A 19,256-nucleotide genomic window follows, 5' to 3' on the forward strand; every position below is an offset into this window, starting at 1 on the left:
TTGGCACCCAGATGAAGTAATCCCAAAGCTTTACCTGTGTCAAATTTTTCTGTCGTGTCACTCCTCGTGCAAGATGTGATGTTTAGTGCTTATAGACAAGCATGTGCAGGCCCCAAAAGCATTAACGTTATTCATTCCTTGCTTGTTTTGCAAGCATGGAAGTTTCCATAAGCTGTACGAATGGCCATATCATACAATTTGCCGTACTCTAGGACGGTAGTTATCGTTGTATGATACAACACACCATACAATATTAAATAATTCTTAGTGTAAAAAAAGAAACCCACCATACTAATCTAAATTATATGATATAAATTTGTAACACACTCAATTTTCTTGCGAAATTGTTACGTACTTTAACGTATGACCGTACGATGACAACCTTGTTTGCAAGGAAGGGTCGCTTCCTTCATGGTTCTTTAGTTCCAAATAGAATCTCTAGCAGTAGGCTAAAGTTACTCTAGGAGGTTGAAATAGTTGGCCAATTGACGTTCCCTCCCGTTTTTCCCAGCATCGAAACGCCTCCCCTAGCTGGAAACGCTGAAATGCTTCCAGCCTTGGAGATGCCCTTTCTTACAACACAACAAAGGGCTTGAGGGGATGTCTCAAAAGCTTGTCCTCATGAAGCCACTGTACAAATTTGAGGTGGTATGTTCTAATACAGTCTACACCAAGATGGCATTTACGATGAGTGAAATATAAAGCACAGAGGTGGAAATAGTTCTATCTGAGAGACGGGACAAAAGCCCTATCTTATGAGCAAGGTCAGACCCGCGAGCTGGGGAAAGCTCATTGGGTAAATCTGATGGAAAGATGTCAGTAGAATCCAAATATCTATTCACAGTACCATCATGATCAAACAAGGGCACATCATACAAAAATACATCAATATTTGAACTTATTGAATGTGAAAAGAAAACATTGGAGTCCTTGACAAAATAGATTGAGACTTCAACATTAGGATCATGACACCATGTATCAAACTCTTTTGTTGAAGTAGGGTTTACATCAGGATTTGTAATAGACTTGGACACTCCAAGATGAGGATCTACAGCAACACACACGCGAGAGGACTGGAAATAACTGAACAGAACTTGGAAAGAGAGGGAGAGAGAGGAGGACAATCGACACGGCACGGCATGTCACAAACTAGGGCTCCCTGAGCCTAACCCTAGCCAACCTGCAAATCTCGGCCGAGGGGCGTAAACCCTAGCAGAAGCAGAAGAAAAAGAAGTTCTCATCAACTTACGTTCCTCATGGAGTGGCGCAGTTGTTAAAGTCTTCCCAACTTACAGGACCCTCGTCCAATGGGGCCTAAAATTAAGGACACACACACACACACACACACACACACACACATACACACACACAATATCTTTAGGCACGGCACTCCACCGGGCCGTGTCGAATCAATTGTGAACTGTGAACTGTTTTGAAGTGAATCTCTGCTATGTCGCGGTAGAATCTTCACTTGGAGTGTCCAACTTTGTTACAATAGTATCAGGGCACGCGGCACTTATGGATTGCGACAACGAACAATTGACTTCCTCTGTATCTGGGGATGCGGGAAGAGATCAGAAAAAGATTCTCACGAAAGTACGGGCCCCCTCGGCCTACTCAAGCGGAGATTGAAGAGATGGAACGTCGACAATTGGTTGACGATGCGACAAAGATGATGATCAATCTTGCGAAGGATCCCAAATTTGCAAAATTTTTGACTCAAACATCGTTCGACGAAGTGCATTCCCAGTGGCAGAAGGTCACAGAACCACCCCTCAAACCGGCACTCAAGAAACCTCCTACTCCGAGGATGTTTACAGACCAAGAATTGGAAGAGGTGGTCGATACACGAATTTTTACCCAGCTTTTTGACGCGAACAACAAAGCCAAAAAGCACGACAAAAAGCAGAAGAAAGGAACTGACTTCCCGGGTTATTTGGGTCGTCAATCTACTTTTACCTCGGCAAGAAAGCAGAAGAAGCGTGTGCGATTTGAAGGAGTATCCAGTTCTTCTTCTTCTTTTGGCAGTTTTCCTAGCTCTTCTGACTCGAGCAAATAAGACAGGAAAGGGAAAAAGCGAAGCAAAAAGCAACGCTTTGGAAAGGGCAAGAAAAAGGCAAAGAAGCCTAAGTTTTGCCCAGTTTCTGATGATTCTACAGAGGGCTCGTCTCCGGATAGTTCGGACTCCGATGATCACAAATTTTATGCAAAGAAGAAGAATTTCTATAAAGCCAACCAGTATGACTTTTTGGAGGATAAAAGCAAGAAAGTTCGAGAATTTAAAGAAGGTGGACAATCAATTAAATTTGACACTTTTTCTGGATTTTGAGATGCTTCGAGGGCTTTGGCCTTCATACAACAGTTTGATATAGCTTTCTCTGGAGGGCATTACTCAGAGCACTCCAAGATTCGGAGGGCTACCTCTTACTTCAAGGGAAATGCTCGAACATGGTGGTCCACTCTGCTATTGAACAAGAAAGCGCCAATTAAATGGGTGAAATTTAAAAGGCTTTTTATTTCTTCTTGGCTGACTCGGGAGTACGATTGAGACATATGAACTGCTTGGAATCATCTCCGGATGACCAAGAAAGATACTTTGGACGCATATTGCGAGAGATTTTGGAGCTCTTTTCTACCCGCTTCTTCATTTAAGAAGATCTCGTTTAAAGAACAGATTGAGCGGTTTAGCTGCGGGCTTCCTACAGAGATCCGAGATCACTGCTTAGAACAAAAGTCAGATTCTATTCAAGAAATGATAATCCATGCGAAACGGGGTTTTGCCATACATTCAGGAAGTTTGACTTACCCCACATATGAGATCATGACGCAGAGAACCGAACAGACTTCTAAAAATGAAAGTAGAAAGAAGAAGAGCCCCCAAGAACAGAAAGATAAGGATGCACAACCCCCGCTCACTCTTCGGGGGAGAGCCAACTACATCAAAGAGGGAAAGCGTTTTGGATGCGGGGAACATGGGCACATCTCCGCAAAGGCCCTTATAAGGCAGAGAAAGAACAAGATGAAGAAAGGCCAGAGAGTTCGAAAGCAGCTGAGGAACGTGGACGAAAAGGCAAGATGAAAGCAAGACTGGTTCCAGATTGCATGGGTACTGACCCAAGCATGATTGATGAGAGTACAGAACTTTGCCGAGCTTGGGGCGAAGTGAAAGATCAAGAAGCCTTGATTTTCTTTGATGGAGGAGCCAAGGCCAACTTCATTTCATGTGAATTGGCGGCGCGGCTCGAGATTACACCCGATCGATGGGACCACAAGCAGAGGCAATTCTAGCGGCACCCGGCAGGGACATGGCCATCACACCTGTCATTGGCAAACTTTGGTTGCATTGTCAGGGGTATTTGGGGCACGAGGACTTCTACATAATGCCCTTGGAAGGTTGTGGTGTTCTCTTGCAAGTCCCTTGGTACCATAAGAACAACGCCGTGGTCGATTATCGGGCAAAGAAAGCGACACTAACTACTGAAAAGGGCCGAACCATTGTACTTAATGTGAAAGTTAAGGGCGAGTCTATCTCTACTGTATCGGCTTCGGCCATTTCAAAACTAATAAAATCCAGTCTGTTTGTTTACTCGATCTTTTTGAAAGAGTTGAATGATGATTATAGGACAAATATGTATGATCTAGAAAAAGAACGCCAAAATTTTCTTCACACTCATGCCGATTGCTTTTCAGTTACCACCAGCTCGTCTTGAGGATCATACCATTGATATGATACTTGGAAGCACACCACCGAACGGGCCACCTTACCGTGTGAGCCGAGCCCAGAATGAAGAGATTATGAACCAAGTGAAAGACCTCTTGGAAAAGGGTCTTATCCAGTCGAGTACCTCACCTTACTGCTCTCTGGTGTTGTTAGTTTTGAAGAAAGACGGATTTTGGAGAATGTGCATTGACTATAGAGCACTCAACAAAATCACCATCAAGAATAGCTTTCCGATTTTTAGGATTGATGATGTTCTTGACCGACTACAGAGATCCTCTTGTTTCAGCAGGATGGATTTGAAGAGCGGATATCATCAGATCCGAATCGCGCCGGGAGATGTCTACAAGACAGCTTTTCGGGTTTATTGAAGTCTTACATCTCGGATCAGAAGACTCAATGCGAAAAGTATTTTCCCTTGGTGGAATTTGCCTACAATAACACGATTCACTCTTCGATGGGGAAGGCGCCATTTGAGATTATTGAAGGTGCTATGAAGGTTCCACCCTTCCTAAGCACAAAATATAAGAATTTTGAAGCTGACCAGTACACACGGGACTTGGACACGGGTTTTGCCAAGGTTCGGGAGGCTTTGCAGAGATCTCAAGAAAGACACAAAAAGGCAGCAGATCGACATCGTCGCGATTTGAAATTAAAGGAGAACGATTGGGTGCTCTTACGTTTTGAGAAGGCACGCCTGAGAAAGAAAAAGGGAAAGGAGGGCTTTTTCCAAAGCTTAGCATGAGATACTATGGACCTTTCGAGAGGAGAATCTTGTTCCAGAATAGATACTGGTTCACAATAAAAGAAAGTGAAAGATAAGCTGATACGCCGGTATTTAGTCAAGTTTAAGAACTACCCGGCATTGGATGCGAAATGGATGGAGGAGGAGGACCTAGCAGATGCTCCTTGGATTTTAGAGCTTTACCTTGAGGCTTTTGGTCCAGCTTCAACTATTCCAAGAGTTACTCATGATCATTAGGCTGAATCTGGTGCGATGCGGACTGCATAAAAGGGGAGTTACTCTGCTCCTTTGTCGCACACTACCCAGATGGATTAAAGTCACTGATTTATTTGAGATTTCAAGGGTACTGGTGGGCTGATAGTATTTTGCTGTATAACTTTATGAGAAGTACTTTGTAATGGTAATTCCTTAAATGAATTTGATATATGAGCTCTCTTGTGTGTGTTGTGTTTGAGTGCACGTTTGAAAGACGAAATGACTGCAACATTTTTGTCTTGTTCACCTGAGGGGTGATGAGGATATGATAGTAACAAGATTTAGTCAATTGCGACATTTGTTAGGGATCGATGAGATGTGGATGTGATTGCTAAATACGTTACGATGATCATGATTGTCATCTATGATTTCGACGGGGATAGTGATGCCTATAGCTGCGCTTGCTAACCTCTTAGCAAAGAGAGCACTGACACCTAGCAACTGGAGTTCCTCATAAGTAAACTCTTTCAAATCCTCCCTGGAGTCTATTTGTTCTTTAGCCAATAAGGAACAACACTGGTCGATAGCTGCTGGTTTGGATGGAAATAAAAGTAGTCTCTCGATGTTGCTGACTTGTTGGAGTTAGAATTCTCTCTTGGAGAAAGACTCCCATGGAGACGTTGGCTCTGAGTTTCGTTGAGCTTTGGTCTTTTGTATGGCTTAGCAGCAGCCAGAAAAAGCTCAATGTTACTCATCTGCTCAGCCTTGAAGATGCAACAAGAGAAACGAAGAAAGAGAGAGATCAGTGAAAGACAAAGGAGGGCCCCTTACTTCATCTTCTTCTCTGCCCCATCGCTTGCATCAAAACGTACTTGCACTTGCGCAGGTGTTGCTCTTTCATTGTCTCTTAGTATTTCTTTACTAAGAGAGATTCAAAACTGTCTTTTAGTAAAGAAATACTAAGAGAGAGTGAAAGAGCAACGCTTGTGTAGGTGCATGTGAGGATTCTAGGTACTAATCCTTTATTAAGTACTTAAACTCATGATTAAGACTTAAGAAACTGAACTCAAAGAAAGACTCAGAAGACTCAGCGTTTGATTGATTGAAAGTGTGATACAAGGGCTCCTTATATAGGAGACGAAGAGACATAAATAAAAAGACACATCTCTTGGTGAAGAGACATGACTTTAGATGTAAAGACACATCCTTTCGGCGAAGAGCTGCAACCATTGGGCGAAGAGTCGCACCCATAGAGCGAAGGGGTGTGACTAGTCGTTGAAGGAGTGTGGCTTTTGGCGAAGAGGCACGTCTCTTGGGCGAAGGGGTGTGACCATCCAAGCGCAGGGGTCCTCCTTGGCATGGCACTTCGCGTATCTGCATCAATGAGGAAGTATTGTAATGTAGTTAAGTCACAAACGTGACAGTGCAAGTACGTTGGACCCCAAATTGCGTGGAGATGATGACGTGGCACTGCTGTACGGGCGTTCCACGATTTGCGCTGACTGTTGACGTGGTAGACGTACGAATTTCTGTGTTTTGTGCTGGTTGCCCTAGTGCGAGCTATTGGGACCCAGATGCTTTTAGACTTGAAGCTTTTCATGTATACTGCTTTTGGAAGGCCGAGGGCCTTCAAATAAAGTGCCAAGGCCTTGGTTTCAGGCAGATATGCTTGGGAACAGTGTTGAGACGAGGACCCTCGGACATTGTACTTTGTGAAGCATTAATAATAAAGAAATACCGAAAGGGGTGCTAGTCCTTGGGGCCAATCGCTCTGGGTGCAAAACTATGCCGTGCCGTGTTGTCTCTCTTAGTTTTGTTGAGTTCTTTTACGTGTGTTGTGGTAGATTGTCGACTTGGAGTGTCCAAGTCTGCTATAGTACTTGCAGTACTTGTAGATTGCAGGAAGCAGAGCAGAGCCCCTATTGCCTGTTATAGTACATGCAGATTGCAAGAAGCATAGCAAAGCCCCTATTGTTGTAAGTTGTTGAAGCAATATAATTATTAAAGGAATACCAAAAGGGACGCCAGGGCTTTGGGGCCAGTGCTCTTTGGGAATGGAACTCTGCCACGCCGTGTCTTGCGTGGATTCTGTGTGTGTGTGTTCAAGTTGTTTTGAAGTGCTAAAAGTGTGCTCTTTTTAGTTGGCATGTGGTGCCCTCCCGTTACAGAGATAGAGAGAGAGAGAGATGGGATTGAGAGAAAAAAAGAGGCGGAGTTCCTCCCTGCATGGTACTAGTCCCCGAATAGGCATCACTTTCGGTATTTGTTTTATTTACAATACATAAAGTGTTGTTGTACAATGGCTATCAGAGAGAACTGGATAGTTCCTGAACTTGACCAAATATGGGCGGACGAGCTTACCTTTCACTTTCCTTTACTTATGTGCTAGGACATGCCCTGGAGCAAGAATCTCTTCTATCTCTTCCACTTCTGGTTGCTCATCGGGCTCCCTGTCCACCGATACTTCACCCTTGAAAGGTCTCAATAGACTAACATTTAATGCATTGTGAATCTTCCAAGTATATGTCAACTTCAGTCTTCGCAAGGATACATCGTTGAGCTTTTCTTGTACCTGGAAGGGCCCATAGTATCGCATACTTAGGTTTGGCAATAGTCTCTCCTTACCCTCCCTGTAAGGTGCAGCGGAATGAATGTTGTATTTCTCAAGATTAGTGATCTTTATTGCTCAAGGTTCCTTTTAGTTCTTACGGAAAGAGAGAGCTTTCCGTCTTGTAGAGTGCTGTGGTCACGAACAAAGTGAGTGGATTGTGCGTGCAAGTGAATGAGGCTGAGAGAAGGAGAGAGAAGAGATACGACACCGAGAGGTTGTAAAACCCTCCTCCGAAGGCCCCACTCTCGTCGGCGAGAGTGGTCTACTTGATTGCACAAAAGTGTACAATGCGAATGCAATGGACTGATGCAATGGGACTATGCCGATGACGACGACGGTGGTGACGACGATGACTTGATGGCTGAAATCTGGGATCTTCTAATCGCTGAATTCGGGACTGTTTCGGTGGCTGAAAATGACTGTTTTGGCTGCGTTTTTATGGCTGAAAATGGGGAACATCTGCAACCGTCTTGGGGTGGTCCTTCTACTACGTCGTAGTGCCAGAAATGCTGTGGATCTGATGCGCTAAGGGCTGAAAGTTAAAAACGCCGAAGTTGTCTTTCTCATGCCAAAAACGCCAGGCAGTTTGGGGTCAGAAAACCAAAAACGCTGGGCTTTGTAGCTGAGATCCTGGCGTTAGTAATTTGCTGCAAAAACGCTAAGGGCTGAAGTGATTTTGTCGCGGGAAACACAGAGGATGGGGCTGATCTGCAAGAATCTGCTAACGCTAGGGCAATGTGGTTGATGGCGATGACTGCAAGAAAGGAAACGCCAGAGGTGGGAGTATGGCGATGGTCTACTGCTGGGGGGTACTGCTGAGAAGTTACCTGTTGAGCGGGAAGCTCCTGCTGCCTCTTCTGCCAGAAAGTGCTAACTTGGGTTTGCTTATATATTAACTTAGCAAAATTGCCCTACCTACTTTTGTTGGAAATTCACTTAAAAATAATAAGTGAAAATAACCAAAAATAGGAAAATAGGCTAAATGCACTGGAAAATTCCCCTAACTGATGCTAATGGATTCTGATGAGAATTCCGATGATCATGCTGTGTGCAATCGGAGGATATGCATCTATGCTAAGTGACTGGGCATGCACGGTCTACGAATAGACTCACAAAAGTGCCAAATCACTGCTTATCTAAACTGACTTGACTGACGGGAACCTTGCTATGGTGTAACTTGTCCACGGACACATAGGGTTGGGATGTGTCACGTGACATCCCCTCCTTTTCAGAGTGAGGTACTGGTACCGAACTGTATGGCGTCGAGGGAGATCGCCAACAACATCCGGAATCCTGGAAGGGACTCTTCGCCGGCCCACTCTGCTGTGTGGGTCGAGCGGTACTTGAACTTCATAAAGGTCTGCAACGCTTGCTTCTTTGGGCCGCGCCGAAAGCGACTCAAAGTCTTCTGTGGCTCCTTTGATGCTTCAACTTCGTCTAGAGTCCTGCTTTTTCCGTCTTCAAGAATCTTCATGGCTGAAAATTCCTGAAACCATCTCCAACACAAAACCATGAACATACCTATTCCATGTAAAGTGAAGGAAAAAAATCTTGTCGTCTCTAAAGACTGTGTATGCAATGTAGATCAACAAATAGATGGAGTGACAACCCGTTCATCAAATACATGCAAACAATGACATCGAATCTGTTCTGTTTGATCGAAATCAATCAACTGTGGCAAATCACAATGGAAATGCCCATGCTTGGTGCTCGTGCTCGTTCGGAAACTGTGTCATGCCGAGGAAGAGACATGGAATGTGACTTCCTTACATACAAACTTTTCAGCTTTTCATGAACAATCCGCATACATTCGTGCTCATCCATGAGAGAAACGTGCTCAACATACAATATGCCATGCCTAGGAAAAGGGATCACATAACGATGTTGACTAAAATACAGGAAACCTTCACGAATGAAACACTCGAACAATGCGTGCGTATCAATCATGCGAACACATAATACTTCCTGTGTGGGTTCTTTGGACCAAGGCTCGAGAGCCAAGATCGGTTCGTCCTGAATGATCAAATCGTCCTGTGGGGGTTCTTTGGACCTCGACTCGAAAGCCAAGATCGGATCTTCGTGATTGATCGAATCTACAACGAGGTTAGCTTCGCTAGAAAAAGCATCCACTAACACATCATCCTTGCGAACAATCACATCATCTTCATGCAATTCATGATGTTTGTCTTTTCTATCCAAATCATCTTGCAAATCATTATCATTCAAATCATCATGCTTCTCATAATCATGCAAATCCTGTGTGTCATGCTGTGGAGAAAAAGAGACTAAGAGAGTCTCCTTATCTCGAATCCTTTCAACCTTGTCCTGCATATTAGCAATGAGAGATGGAGAAGGAGCAATGTCCACTCCATGAAAGACAGTAGGCGAATCACTTTTGGCATTGAGAGTTAAAGTGCTAGCCTCCCAATCAACGAGAGGGTTTATTTCACGAAACCATTTCATGCCTAAAATCATATCACATCCTGAGAGAGGAGAAACAACAAATCTTCTAGTGAAGGCAGTCTGTTGAATTGCAAACAACACATCAAGGCACTCCTTTGTGATGAGAGTGTCCATACCAGGATGAAAGCCAGAGACCTCGATAGGAGATCTCGGACTAACTTCAAGGTGGACTCTCTCAACAAGAGAGAGGCTGATCACATCATGCATACTACCTGGGTCAAACAATATGACAAAACGGTGCCCCGACGTACGACCATAACCTTCAACGAGAGAATCATCAATGGGAGGGTCCTGAGAAACTTTGGGCACAATCGTGTTATCATTCATTGCATTGACAGATGTAGTGGGTGCTGTGGGTTCTTTAGAATCATTCGATTCAAGCTTAGGACATGTTCTTTTTATGTGACTCTTAATGTGACAATGAAAACAACGACCTTCTTTAGAATAAGTGCTTTGTTCTTCCGACGTGATGTATCCTCCTACAATTCCTTGTGCTACCTTTTCATCTGGAGTAAGCTTAGCAATTGTGTTAGCCTTACCCTTAGATTCATTGGAAGAATTCTTTGATGAGATACTGTTGGTAGATTGGTTAGAAGAGTTATCATTCTTACCATTCTTACCGTTCTGAGGGGTCTGCGAGGTACTTGTGGAAGTCTTGTTCTCCTTAGGCTTTCCCTTGTTGTGCTTCATCTCCTGTGCGAGAGCAATCGCTACCGCCTTGTTGAGATCGATTGGATCGAGTTCTTCGACATTGTACTTGATATACTTATCCAATCCAAAGAGAAAAGCCTCTTTGCGTTCATCATCCGACATGCAAAGTTGGGTGCCTAGCTACAAAACACGATTAGAAAAAGACATAACCGACATACCATTTTGCTTGAGAGCGCGCTAATCGTCCTTCAATCGTGTCAGGTATTGAGGTGGCATAAACCGCGCCTTGAGCTTGTCTTGGAAATCAGCCCAACTAAAAGAGAGGCGTGAAAGCGTCGGCTTCCTCAAGGTGTGCGGCTAGCTGTGCCTCTTGCCATGCGTGGTACCAATTAATGGCATCACCGGCAAGGTACATAGCTACGGTCAAAACTTTGCTATTTCCTGTCTTCTTAGTTGTCGCAAAATAAGCATTAAATTGATGCAACCAAGAATGAATAACTGTAGCATCCATCTTACCGTCATACTTACTGAAAATCAACTTTTCTGTAACTGGATGGTTGGAATCCGCGTCGTGGCTTGCGCCACTTGACGAACTCCCATGATCTTTGGGTGGTTCGGTCTTCGAGGCTAGGATGTGGGAAATAAATTCTTGATGACGAATCTCCCTTTGAGCCTCTTGTTCATCGCGCTCGCGTTCGAAAGCAAGGCGATTTTCTTCTTGTTTTGTGGCAAGAGCAAGGCGCTTTGCTTCTTGTCTATCCATCATGGCCATCATCTGCTTGACCACTGCCTCCATAGGGTTTGGCGTAGATGGCGAAGGGGGAGGGTTGAAGAAATCATCTCCGGGTGGGGACGAGTCTATGTCGCCTCTCTCATGCTCATCACCTGTATGTGAAGTATCCATTCCGCTTCGGGTGACGACCATGCACTATGATCTTGGGGTCTTAAGCTCGCGAGGAACTTGGGTTCTTGAGGGTCTTGAGGTTCTTGGGGTCCTTGATTCGTGAGAATCTTGGGTTCTTGAGGTTCTTGAGTCTTGAGGGTCTTGGGTTCTTGAGGTTCTTGAGGTTTTCTTTCGCTTGCAAATCGCGTTGAGAAGGATCTTCTCTTCACCCGAGTTCTACTCCTTTCTGCGGGCGCACCCCTTGGCAGCCTTGCGCTCACACCAAGGTTGCCTTTTCCCACCTCACGTCGATTGGCCGGCCGCTAAGTGCACGGTCCGCTCTCAATGAGTGAAAAGAGACACAAGGGGAGGCTGGACAAGCCCTTCTTTCTTGGGATTTCTGTCACTCTTCAACAAAACACGATTAGGAATCGCCACGCCCAAGTAAACTTGGGTTCGTGCGATCGCAACAAGCAAAAAACATTCTTGTGGTTCTTGTGGTTCTTTCCTTGAGTAATGCAGAACACTTCCAAAGCTTTGATACCAATGAAAGGTGCAACGGAATGAATGTTGTATTTCTCAAGATTAGTGATCTTTATTGCTCAAGGTTCCTTTTAGTTCTTACGGAAAGAGAGAGCTTTCCGTCTTGTAGAGTGCTGTGGTCACGAACAAAGTGAGTGGATTGTGCGTGCAAGTGAATGAGGCTGAGAGAAGGAGAGAGAAGAGAGACGACACCGTGAGGTTGTAAAACCCTCCTCCGAAGGCCCCACTCTCGTCGGCGAGAGTGGTCTCCTTGATTGCACAAAAGTGTACAATACGAATGCAATGGACTTATGCAATGGGACTATGCCGATGACGACGACGGTGGTGATGACGACGACGACGACTTGATGGCTGAAATCTGGGATCTTCTAATCGCTGAATTCGGGACTGTTTCGGTGGCTGAAAATGACTGTTTTGGCTGGGTTTTTATGGCTGAAAATGGGGGAACATCTGCAACCGTCTTGGGGTGGTTCTTCTACTACGTCGTAGTGCCAGAAATGCTGTGGATCTGATGCGCTAAGGGCTGAAAGTTAAAAACGCCGAAGTTGTCTTTCTCATGCCAAAAACGCCAGGCAGTTTGGGGTGAGAAAACCAAAAACGCTGGGCTTTGTAGCTGAGATCCTGGCGTTAGTAATTTGCTGCAAAAACGCTAAGGGCTGAAGTGATTCTGTCGCGGGAAACACAGAGGATGGGGCTGATCTGCAAGAATTTGCTGACGCTAGGGCAGTGTGGTTGATGGCGATGACTGCAAGAGAGGAAACGCCAGAGGTGGGAGTATGGCGATGGTCTACTGCTGGGGGGTATTGCTGAGAAGTTGCCTGTTGAGTGGGAAGCTCCTGCTGCCTCTTCTGCCAGAAAGTGCTAACTTGGGTTTGCTTATATATTAACTTAGCAAAATTGCCCTACCTACTTTTGTTGGAAATTCACTTAAAAATAATAAGTGAAAATAACCAAAAATAGGAAAATAGGCTAAATGCACTGGAAAATTCCCCTAACTGATGCTAATGGATTCTGATGAGAATTCCGATGATCATGCTGTGTGCAACCGGAGGATATGCATCTATGCTAAGTGACTGGGCATGCACGGTCTACGAATAGACTCACAAAAGTGCCAGATCACTGCTAATCTAAACTGACTTGACTGACGGGAACCTTGCTATGGTGTAACTTGTCCACGGACACATAGGGTTGGGATGTGTCACGTGACACTCCCGCTATCAGAGATCATTTTCCTTCAATTGCAAGTCACGTCGATGCTTGTCTGCTGCCCTCTTATCCAGTGCTTGAGACTTCTGCAAAGCCTCCCTTAATTTGGCAAAAGTAGTATCTAGATCGTGTGTGTATTGATTTGCTTCAAAAATCTTGTCCTTAGTGCTCAGAATTAGGGAAACCTTTTTGACACCCTCGACCATCTCAAATGGCCCCTTCCATGTAGACGTGTGACAATCTTGTAAGCAAACTCCACCAGTGGTAAATATTTCTCCGACCAAGTCGTATGATCAAAGATATAGGACTTCAACAAGTACAAAACCACCGAGTTGGCTATCTCGGATTGCCCATCTGTTCGGGGATGGAACGAGGACGAGAATGTAAGCAGATTGCCTATATTCTCCCACACTGCTCTCCAAAACAAGCTTGTGAATCTTGGGTCTCTACCTAACATTGTAGATATAGGCATGCCATGTAGTCGGAAAATCTGTGAGAAACACAATTTGGCCAAGCGATCGGCTTTAACTGTTTTCTTTACTGAAATGAACTGAGCTTTTTAAAGAATCTATTGATGACGCCGTCATGCCCACTCTGAGTCTTTGAAAGATCGAAGATGAAATCCATAGCTATACGCTCCCAAGGTCGGTTTGGAATGAAGGAGCCTAGGGTTTTATGTCTATCAAACTTGACCTTTTGTTACACTAAACAAGTGCGTACAAATTCATCCACGTCCTTCTTGAGCTGAGGCAAAGAGAAATACTTTTCCACCCCTTTCAAGGTATTTTCGATGCCCTTATCCCCAACAAAAGGTGGATTATGGCACTCGGTCAACACCTTGTTTCTCAAAAATTTAGTTACAAACACCATGGTCTTTCTCATAAAATAACCTTCCTTGATAGTATAACTTGCAATTGTCTCCCCACTCTGTAGCCAATCAAAGATGTCTGCAAAATCAGGGTTTGTAGCATACAAATCAAGCATTTCTTCAAAGTTCTGGTGATGTATCACCGAGATGGCCGATATTGGTGGCTTCCTAGACAACGCGTCAGCCACCAAAGTTTTCTTTTTCGTAATGTGAACAATTTGGAATTGGAACTGAGACAAGATGTTTGTCTATCTCATTTGCTTATCGGAAGTGAACACTGTAAAATCTTCTCCAAGCAAAAAATGTCTTCATTGAGTCAGAGCGTGTATCGTTGTTAATAGCTCTTTCTCGTAGATGTGTACAACCCTCTTAAATCTAGAGAACATTCTACTCTCATAAGCTATGACATGGTCCTCTTGCATTAAGACTGCTCCCAAACTACTACTACAAGCATCACAATAAAGTCTAATAAAATGTTTTTGTAAATTGGTAGAATCAAAACAGGACCAGCCGTCAACTTTTCCTCGAGGGTGTTGAATGCTGCAATTTCTGAGGGTCTCCAGGAGAATGGAACACTTTTTGAGGGTCTCCAAGAGAATAAAACACTTTTTGAGTTAGGGTAGCAAATGGCGAAGCAATTTCCACAAACTTTCTAATGAATTGCCTGTAGTATGAGCATAAACCCAAAAATCTGCGAACTTCATTACATTCTTGAATTCTAGCCAATTCCGAATGGTTTCTATCTTGGCCAGGTCCATATGTACACCCTCTAGTGAGATGATATGTCCCAAAAAGTGTATCTCTGGTAGGAAAAACTGGCTCTTTTTTTGGTTGATCACCAATTTTTGTCGTCGTAGTGCATTGAAATCTATAAAAGATGATTTTTGTGATCTTTATTCTTGGAGAACAGGAAGTTGTCGTCAAAGAAAGTGCCTGCAAATGGCCTATACTCTCTAAAAGTCTTGTCCTCCGCATTTGTGAGACCAAAAGGCATCACCAAATACTTGTACAATCCGAAGGATCTCTTGAATGCGGTCTTGTATACATCTCCAAGAGTGATCATGATCTGATGATAGCCACTTTCTAGCTCGATTCTATTGAAACATTTGGACGATTACAATGAGAAGTTTTCAGACACCTACCTCCCTGTCTCTTTCTTTAAACTGTTAACCTTTGAAGACCAGTGTGAGCGCTACACTGTTGGACTACAATCAACACTTCAAGAATACTGTTTGTCCAAGCAGGTCTCTTCTGTACAAGAGCTTATGGATCATGTTGCGGTTGGCTATAAACTAATGAAGGGAAGACTATAATTTACAATTGAAGACTTGTAAGGTGCAGCGGAATGATTGTTTGCGCTTTGCTCAAGATGAGTGCTTCCAACTCTGCTCAAGGTTCCTTTTGTTCTTATGGAAGGTAGAGCCTTCCGTTCTTAATGAGAGAACGCTATGATCACAAACAAAGTGAATGGACACTATGCGTGCAAGTGTATGAGACTGAGAGATAGAGAGAGAAGAGAGATACAACACCAGAGATGTTGTAAAACCCTCCTCCGAAGGCTCCACTCTAGTCGGCGAGAGTGGTCTACTAATGATTGCACAAAGTGGTACAATGACGATGCAATGGACTGATGCAACTTGGGACTATGCCGATGACGACGACGGTGATGACGACGACGACTTTAGGGCTGAAATCTGTGGTCTTCTATCTGCTGAATTTCGGGACTGTTTCGGTGGCTGAAAATGACTGTTTTGGCTGCGTTTTTATGGGCTGAAAATGGGGGTCTTTTGCAACCAACTAGGGCTGATTCTGCTACTGTCTTCATAGCTGACAACGCTGCTGCATCTGATGCGAAATGGGCTGAAAACCAAAAACGCTGGACTCTGCTGTAGCGTTAGTAAAACATTGGGGACTTAGGGATACTGGCGATGATGGGAAGCTGAAAACGCAAGGGATCTGGTAAGTGCTAGCAACTGTGAAAACGCTAGGGCTGATTGTATGTGGCGGTGAAGCCAATCTGGAAAACGCCAGGGGTGGAAGGTGTCTGGCGATGAAGGGGATCTGAAAACGCTAGGCTTGGGGAGGGAGGTCGCCAAGGCTCGCGGGTGCTGAGGGTATTGCGAGTTCTTGTTGAGAAGATGCCAGTTGAGCATGTGCTCCTGCTGCCTCTTTTGCCAGAAAGTGCTAACTTGGGTTTGCTTATATATTAACTTAGCAAAATTGCCCTACCTACTTTTGTTGGAAAGTCACTTAAAAATAATAAGTGAAAAATACCAAAAATAGAGAAAATAGGCTAAATGCACTGGAAAATTCCCCTGACTGAATCTGATGGATTCTGAAGGGAATACTGATGATCATGCTGTGTGCAACCAGAGGATATGCATCTACACTAAGTGACTGGTCATGCATGGTCTACGAATAGACTCACAAAAGTGCCAGATCACTTCTAATCTAGACTTGACTGGACTGACTGAACCCTGATCATGCTGTAGCTTGTCCACGGACACATAGGGTTGGATGTGTCACGTGACAAGACTAACCGGCACCTACATGGAATCCTCAACAACTTTCAAATTCTCGAGATTCTTGTGACACTTCGACTTCACGTGCACGACCTTGTCTTATTGCTCACCAACGAGATACACTTCAACAAGAAGAGAGGTGCTTCGAATGTTTTTAGACGACACACTTTCGAGTTTCTATATATGTTCCCACAAAGGTGATAAACCTCCCGAGCAACCCCTCGCTAAGAAAGTCAAAACCACAGTGGGACTCGTTCTAGATATTTATGGTGCCAAGCTTAGTGAAAGCTTCGTGGCTACAAAGCACTTATCGTCGTTGATCGCGGAGCCACCGAAAATTTTATCCATCCAAATTTTTTCAAGCTCATGGACTTTTGAGTACGACGAGTTTTTTGGAGGCATTGAGAGAGAGTCGATCACAGGAGATACCTGTAGTTGTCCCGGTTATTGGTGCCCTTCCTCTCACCATTTAGGGGTACCATGGCAAGGGCCGACTTTCACATCATGAAGTTGGGGCACTCTGACGGTCTTTTGGGAATGCTTTTGTATCATCGAATCGATGCCACCTTTGGAACTATCACCTTGAACCAAGATGGCAAGGCAGTCACCCTTCAAGTTTGACTTACAAAAACCACCCCCAAATGATTTTTGTTTTGATTTGCATGTAGACCTTTTTGGAACATTGTTTGCAAATTAATTAGAATAGATTATATATGTTTTAAACTTGTCTTGGTGCCGATTGAATTTGTTTGATTTTGGTTGCAATGCTGGTTTCAATGCTATTTGATAACCTCCGAACGACGCAGACTACTGTCTGGGGAGCGTTTAGTTGTACTTGAAAGATTTTGAACGGCGTAGACTATGGTATGGGGATTGTTTAGCTGTACTCGGAACCTTTGAACGACACAAGATGTGGTTTGGTGAGCATTTAGTTGTATATGAAACCCTTTGAACGATGCGGGCTACGGTTTGGGGAGTGTTTGGTTGTATCCCGATGTCTTTATGTTGGTGACTGCATATGTGCATATGTGTCAATTGTGTAAGGATTCTAGTCCTACTTAGTGTTTCATACTGCTTAATCTATGTCATCAAGATTGAAAATTGAAATTGACTTAAGAGACTAGAACATTGTTGATTGAATGAAATTGAGTACAATAGGCTTCTTTTATAGGAGATCAAGAATGATGAATCAATAGTCATGACTAATCACAAACAGACCTGTCCTTTGGATGGATACCCATGTCTTTAGGCGAACTTCACTGAAATTGACTTTGGGAGGTTTGCTGTCTTTGAACTTATATTGAATAGCTACCACATTAGCTGCTCTATCCATCAGTGGATACTGGACGAGACCTCCATGAGTAGAGAGAGAGAAAGGGGATGTCCACGGGAGGGCCTTTTTCTGGCTGATCCACAAGGTTCTTCTTCGGTGTTGGCTGAGATCATTAAGCCAATTGGGTAAAGGCGAGATGAACTTTCCCTCTGCATGTCAAGATTTGGGTGGATAGGTTGGGCCAAGAAGAGATTCACATCGATCGCTTACGAATTGGCTATTCGGCAGCTTCCATATAACTCGTGGGTGAGGCGAGGCGAGGGTTAGGCTCCAAAACCCCTAGGTCGAGAAAAAATTTGCTTTAATACCACTGTAAGGATTGTAGTCCTACTTAGTGTTTCATACTACTTAATATGTGTGATGAAGAGTGAAAGTTGAAATCAGACTCAAGAGACTAGAACATTGTTGCTTGATTGCTTGATTGAATGAAACTAAGTACAATAGGATCCTTTTATAGGAGATCAAGAATCATCAATAAAGAGTCACGATCAATCACAAACAAGCACGTCCTTTGTGTTAGGAAATATGACGTAGCTAAGTAGATAATTGAGTAGTTTACTTAATGGAGAGAGATAATTTTCACACGAGAGAGAGAGAGAGAGAGAGAGAGAGAGAGAGAGAGAGAGAGCGAGCACACGATAAACGTAGTTCACTCAATGTGGGCTACGTCCACGGGAAAACAGCCACTCAATGGCTTCAGTACTTCAAAACAAGAAGTAGCTTACAAAGGGATATCCTTTTGGAGCTCCCGCCTTCCTTCACTCTCACCACCTCACATCAACTTCACAATGCACCACAATGCTTCACAATCCATTTTTGTGTGTAGAAGAGAAGAGGCCTCCTATTATAGGCTAAAAGGGCTGCCCTCTCTCATGAGAGGTAGCCATGTGTAGCCGCCCTTGTGTTGACAAGTCCGATGTGGACTCTGAAACCGGCCTGTACTTTCAAGAAGGGCGGTAGACTTTAAACTTAAACCTTATTTGCTTTCACCCATTTAATTTGTCGCCCACTTTACTTGTACTTTCAAGACACAACAAAGGAGAGAGGGATACAGGTTGCTAGATTGCACCTGTATAAGTAGACCGACACCAGATTGGCCCCTAACTTAGGCGCCCCTTTCGGTATTTCTTTATTGTTCAAAAGAGGGAATAAACGCTGTGGTTCCCTACAAGCTGCCCCGCACAAACTTGGCTGAATTTCAACTGTTCCGGCCCGATTTCGGCAGCATAATTGTACTAGGACCCTTCACAATCAGTATTCCCACGCATTGACTGACTTTCCCGACGCATACAGGCACTTTGCAAAACCTGGCGAGAATCTGCAGCACGCTGAATTCTCTGTTTTCAGCCCCGAAAATGCGCCAGATCACCTGTACAACGGTCCCCTCGCGTCCCCGAACCTCCTAGGGGTATTAGGGACCGTTTAGGGCCAAAACCCTAAACCTGCAAAAATACACAGCAGGCTGTAATTTACTGTTTCAGGCTCCGTTTCGCGTCCCGGTCGCATCCGTAGCAAGTC

At 44.2% G+C, this 19,256-nt stretch overlaps 1 protein-coding gene across 1 annotated transcript in view; it reads left to right on the forward strand.

Moving 5' to 3' along the window:
- CIB22 (LYR family of Fe/S cluster biogenesis protein) overlaps positions 1–19,256 on the forward strand; it is a 100,626-nt gene that overhangs the window by 665 nt on the left and 80,705 nt on the right. The gene's annotated exons all lie outside the window — the stretch shown is intronic.

The sequence above is a fragment of the Adiantum capillus-veneris genome, chromosome 2, assembly GCF_014529385.1.
Source record: "Adiantum capillus-veneris isolate H3 chromosome 2, ASM1452938v2, whole genome shotgun sequence".
Classification (NCBI taxonomy): Eukaryota; Viridiplantae; Streptophyta; class Polypodiopsida; order Polypodiales; family Pteridaceae; genus Adiantum; species Adiantum capillus-veneris.